This window comes from Mus caroli, unplaced genomic scaffold (genome assembly GCF_978045245.1).
Source record: "Mus caroli unplaced genomic scaffold, Mus_caroli_1 scaffold_16, whole genome shotgun sequence".
NCBI lineage: Eukaryota > Metazoa > Chordata > Mammalia > Rodentia > Muridae > Mus > Mus caroli.
The window spans coordinates 22,324,160-22,330,515 of record NW_028227271.1 but is presented as its reverse complement, the minus strand read 5'-3'; positions in this window follow the sequence as shown (position 1 = coordinate 22,330,515).

The following is a 6,356-nucleotide window of genomic DNA, read 5'->3' as shown; positions in this document are numbered from 1 at the left end:
GCACTAAGAACTCTTTGTTTGTGTGTTTGTTTGTTTTTCAAGTCAGAGTTTCTTTGTGTAGCCCTGGCTGTCCTGGAACTTGCTTTGTAAACCAAGATGATGGCTGGAACTTGGCGATCCATTTGCCTCCCAAGTGCTGGGACTAAAGGTGTGTGCCACCACTGCCCAGCTGAAGTGTTGACTTAAAAGACAATCATGGATTGTCTCTTTATACTTTATAGCTCAGGCTCTTAACCACTGGTCTACCTCTTTGACCACATTTAGCCAGAAGCCTTTCTTTAAAATGGTGATCCAGGCAGCAGCAGGCCCTGGGGCACTCTATAAGCCTCTGCTTGCCTTCCACTGGTTGTGTGTACTCCAGGCTGACTTTCAGGGGTCCTGGCTGGTGGGGGTAAAGGTCTTTAGACCTTGGTCTGCTGCTTCCAGCTGTGCTGCCTCTCAGCACGTGAAGTACCTCACTGTTTTGTTACACTACCTCAGAACACTCTAGAATGGACATCCTTGTTTAAAGAGGAAGAAATACGGAGCATTGCATGGTGATACACATCTTTAGTCTCAGTGCTTGGGAGGCAGAGACAGGGCAATCTCTTAAGTTTGAGGCCAGCCTGGTCTAGGTCTACATAGTGAACTCCGGGACAGCCAAGACTATGTAGAGACCCTGTCTCAAAAGAAAAGGAAGAAGGAGGAGGAAGAGGAGAAGGGAAGGAAGGAGAAAGGAGAAGAAGAGAAAAAGAAATCAGGATCACACACACACACACACACACACACACCCATGCTGAAAGGAACATAACAGAAGTAGGTGAGGCTCAGAACAGCTTAAGGTATCAGCCACACACTCTCAGAGCAGAGATTCAAACTTGGGGTGAACAGCAGCTCAGGTCCTGTGATTATCAAGATAATCTCAGGTCTCGTTTCTGGCTTCTGAGCCCTCACAGCTTTAACCATTTACCTCCTTACCCAGGGTGCCAGGGTGCCTGGCCCTGCCTTGCTGACAGCAGACTCCACCCTCCAACTCCCTTTGGCTACCAGAAGTCAGTCAAAGTAGCCAAAACCAGATCTGATGTCTCCCCATGGACTGCTGAGCCTCCCTGGCAGGAGTGGAGAGAAGACTGATGCCTACACAAGAGGAGGCTGCTGCCTGACCCTGTCCCACACATGCATGAATGGCTCCCCAACCCTAGTTCATATACTCTGATGATCGAGACCTATTGCCAACTTAACCAGATCTACAATCACCCAGGAGGCAAAGCTCCTGGCACACCCGTGTGCAGGCACCTAGACTAGGTTGGCACCAGGGCATACATGTGAGGATAATCTAGATTAGATTAATTGAAGTGGAAGACTCAGCTGAGGGCAGCACCTTCTCAGAGGTTAGGTTCTTGGTCTAAAAATAAATAAGTAAAAAATGAAGGGCCGACAATATGACTCAGCAGTTAAAAGTGCTTTGAGCTAAACCTGATAGCCTGAGTTCCATTCCCCCGTAACCCGCATGGTGGGAGACAAGAGCGACTCCTGAAAGTTATCCTCTGACCTCACACCGCACTTACTCTTCCCCCAATAATGAAATATAAAAGAATAAATAAGATCTGGTCTTTGCTTGCTTTTGTTTTGAGACAGGGCTCTGGCTGTCCTGGAACTATGTAGATCAGGTTGGCCTTAACTCCCAGAGATCTACTTGCTTTGGCCTCCTGAGTGCTGGGATTAAAGGCATAGGGCCACCTCAGCAAGATCCGAGGTCTTGGTGTTCCCGTTTGGGAGGGTTGAGGAGGGATATTATACCCCACACCTGTGCCCCTCCCAGCTGTCACTCTGCCCTAGCTACACATGGGACAGGACCTTCACAGTGACATTGTTTACAAACAGCTGAGGTCCAAAAAGGAAAGTGATTCCCATGAGAGCAAAGCATTTCTTCACCCACAACCTTCTTGATCCTGCCCACCTCTCTGGGTCTGTGACCTCAAGCCCTGAAGCTCATTCTCTAATAAATCATTCTTACTAATATCTCCTGAGGATTGCTAGCATAGAGTGTCTGTGGTCAAGGGGCACCTATACAGCTGTATGGAACTCAGCACCCATGGGGGGAGGGGCTTTTTTGGTGATGACAGCTATCTGTGAGTGTGTGTGTTGTGTATACACATTTCTGAGGCAGGGTCTCACTATCTAATCTTGCCTTGTATCTGGTCTTTACTACTTTGTGGGTTCTTCTTTTTTCCTCTCTTTATTCCCCCTGGTTTTACCCCCTAACACTGGATAGGAGAGAAGGATAGATGAGAGAGGAAGGGGAGGAGGGAGAGGGAAGGAGGGAGAGAGAGAATGAATCTAATTTCTTTAGTTTCTTTGAGCACAAATACTAACAAACTGCATCCAACCCCTCCTGTACAACCAACAGCCTCCCACCACACCTTCCAGGATCCTAGCATTTATATTCTCCTCTGAAAAGTCCCCAGAGTTACAAAATCACGCAATCTCAGAAACTGTCTGCAGCTGACAAAACCACGCCTCTGCTAGAGCACAGGCAAATCACAGTCAACTGCTGTAGACAGCCCGAAGCAGCGCCACACCACTACACCTGGAATTAAAATGAAAGCACACATTCTTACAATATATGTGTTGTTTAAAAAAAGAAAAAGAAAAGAAAAGAAAAGGAGAGAGAGAGAGAGAGAGAGAGAGAGAGAGAGAAGAAAAAGAGAAAGAAGCCAAAATTACAGATTTCTCACAAATGTCACTACACTGGCTGGCCTGTTCCTCTATATGTAGACCAGGCTGGCCTTGTACCAGAGCTCTACCCAACTCTGCCTCCTACATACTTGAATCAAAGTAGTGTGCCACCATATCTGACACATTCATTTTTTTTTTCCTTAAATTACTGCAATTAGCCGGGCAGTGGTGGCACATGCCTTTGATCCCAGCACTTGGGAGGCGGAGGCAGAGGCAGAGGCAGAGGCAGGGGGATTTCTGAGTTCGAGGCTAGCCTGGTCTACAGTGAGTTCCAGGACAGCTAAGGCTACACAGAGAAAATTACTGCATTTATCTATTCTCCCTGTGTGTGTATGCACGTGAGTGCACACCACACATGCATACCACAGTGCACATGTCACAAGACTCCACCATGTGAGTCCCAGGGACTGAGCTCAGGGCATCTGGCTTCGTGGAAAGAGCCTCCACCTACTGAGCCACCACTCCCTTCCCACCTTTTAAAAATTCCCTTTCTCTCTCCTTTTTCTTTTGTTGCTTTCATTTTGGTTTCAAGACCGGGTTTTTCTGATTTGCTCAGACTGCTCCTGAACCTCTAGGCTCAAACAATCCTCCTGCCTCAGTCTCCTATTTAACAGCTAGGACTGTATGTGCAGGTACGCACCTTCCCTCCCATTTCTCTTCACAGAGAAGCTGTTGATGCTCTGATTCAGCTCACAGCCTGATCCTATCCCACAACAACCCTTCCAGTTCTCAAATGCAGCCATTTCCAGCCATTCCACCAGCCTCTCCAGGTCAGCTGCATTTTTCTGCCTGAATACGCAACGTTCTCCCAATTCCCGATGTGTCCGTTCTCCCCACAGCAGCTTTGTATCCATCTAGCATGCCCAGTGGCTCCGATTTCCCCAGAGCCAAACCTAAGCACACACCCAAAACCCCACAAAGTCCAGCTTCCTGTTCTCCCTGGTACTTAGGGTCAAAGTACGCCCCGCGTCGCAGCACCTACTGTTCTCTCTGCGCTGCCTGGAGAGAGGCTTCTGCAGACATCCTTAGACTCATGCTTTTCTCGGCGCCTGACCTGCCTGTACCTGGCTCATTGTTACCGACTGCCTGACAAGACCCACAGGGGAGCTGCCGCCGGAATCCCAGCACAAGGCCTTGTGGTCTCAATGCCATTCCACCACTAGGTGGCGGGAGATTCAGGCACATTCAGAGCAGTGACCTAGGGTTCTGCTTGGGGACTTGTCCTCAGGGTAAAGCCTCCAGACAGACCTTCTGTGCCAGATGGCGCTGTGGAGCACCAGCTGTTCCACTCTGCACTGCTGGCCTTCCGATGGCTGTAGTGCATACAGTCTAGGGATATCCACAGACCCGGGAGAGAGAGGGGATCGACAGCCACAGACTGAACTTTTAGGCTCTGGGGAGAGGCTGGCCCATAGGCAGCAAAGAGTGAAGTGGGCAGGGGGTGAGGGGGATGAGAGGCTCGGCCTGAGGTTGTACCCTCTTTTCCCCAGTCCTCTGAATACAATTGACAAGGCTGGCCCGGAGCCTGGATTTCCCCATCTGTCAAAAGGAATGATGAATGTGAGCAAGGACTGTGGGGCGCTGAGGTGGCCCGCTGTGTTATAACTGAGGCTGAGGGGCGTTTTCAGGTGAGGACTGTATATAGACAGGCAAGCAGTAGGTAGACAGGAAACTCAGGCGCTTAATGTCCTGCTGTCAAATAGGACGTCTCTGGGGCCTCCCCTGCTCTGAGGCCTGTGGTCTGAAATATTCATGCATCTTCAGGTGTGTGTGTGTGTGTGTGTGTGTGTGTGTGTGTGTGTGTGTGTATCAAGACCTAAGAGTAACTTTGGCAGAAGGCCATGAACCAAGAGATGAGGGAATCTCCTTCTCATGCCAGGAGGCCCAGAACCAAATGAGCCGCTCAGTCAGGAGTGTGGCAGTACCCTTGAAGAGGGCTGGACACCCCACTTCTTCTGTTCCCAACCCCATCCATTTTGACGCGAATAATCTCTCTCCCTCTTGCCACAGTTCTTCCTTATCTGGATGATATTTACATGTGCTTACATTCAGACTCTTGCAGGTTTTTCCTCCTAAGCCAGCATAACACTGATTCTCAACCCTGGCCCCTAAACAAGGAGACTGTGTGAACCCGCTTGGGGGTCGGGGGTGGGAAGCAGGGTCTGAGGGGGTGAGGGAGTGATGGAGAAGGTTATTTCCCTATGTTCAGAGTCAGGCTAGCTGAATTTCTGAACATTCATCAAACATTTATGTGTAAATGGTGACCTGTTTCATTCTCAGAATAATCCTTTAAGCCGTGCATGTGTGTGTGTGTGTGTGTGTGTATGTGTGTGTGTGTAAAACTGAACTCAACGCAGTAAACATGATAGGTATGTGTTCTACCACTGAGCTACACACCCAACCCCCTTTTGAAGTATTTTCTACCCATTTTACAGATAAGAACACTGAGAATTCCGTGGTTAAAAGCACAAACTGCTCTTGCAGAGGATTTGAATTCGGTTCCCAGCATCCATATCAACCAGGAGAGCTCTGACATCTGTGGTCTCTGTGGACATTTTCTTGTGTTTACCTCCACACACATAAGCACATACATAATTAAAAACAATAAACACCTTATTTTTTAAAAGATTTTATTTATTTATTTTATATATGTGATGAGTACATTGTAACTGTCTTCAGACACACCAGAAGAGGGCATTGGATCTCATTACAGATGGTTGTGAGCCACCATATGGTTGCTGGGAATTGAACTTAGGACCTCTGGAAGAGCAGTCAGTGCTCTTAACCTCTGAGCCATCTCTCCAGCCCCCAACACCTTATTTTTAAAAGAGAGATAAATCAGGATTCCAAGGATTCACATAGTGATTTGGCTTTAAACCCCAGCTCAGGGGACCTACTTGCTGACACACTGCTTTGTGGAGCTAGAGAAGGGGCCTAGGATCCTTCTCTTTTGGGCTCCTGCCTGTCTGCTAGGAAATATATATGCCTGCTCTTTTGGTTCAAGGGATAATATGTCCCTTGGGGAGATGAAAGGAAGTGGGCTGTTAGCAGAAGGTAGAAAGGTTCCCAGAGTTTTGGGGACTCTAAGCATATATAGGGCTCTGTAGTTCTCAGAGCATTCTGAACCATTTGCCAGAAGTGAGTCCTCAGGGGTGTGTAGAGCCTGAGGCCCTCATCCTTCTCACGAAGTGTCAAGGCTACTCCCCTGACCCCAGATGTCTCCTGGAGGCCCTGTCAGCATTGTACTCTCCTTCATATCCCCATAACCTCTAGACTTCTAAGCCTTGGGGACAAGGACCAGGTTGAAGTCCCAGGATCCACAACTGGACTGTTAAAGTTTCCCAGCAGTGTTTATAGAGAGATAAAGAAGCCGGCACTGTCCAAACACTCCTAGTTGTCAGGACACATGCTTGGTGTTTCTCAGGTGTGTTCCCAAGCAGGCTTTCCCAGCTCCTCTGCAACTACATATTGGTAACTCCACAGTGCAAGTAACAGTGGCACAGAGCAGTCCAGCTGAGAAATGCCATGGGCAGGACTCACACTGAGGTCTGTCTAGGTCTAGAGTCTATGCCTTACCTTCTTGCTGCTCTAAATTGAACTGTTAAGAGGCAGTGGTGGATCGAACCTTTGATCCCAGC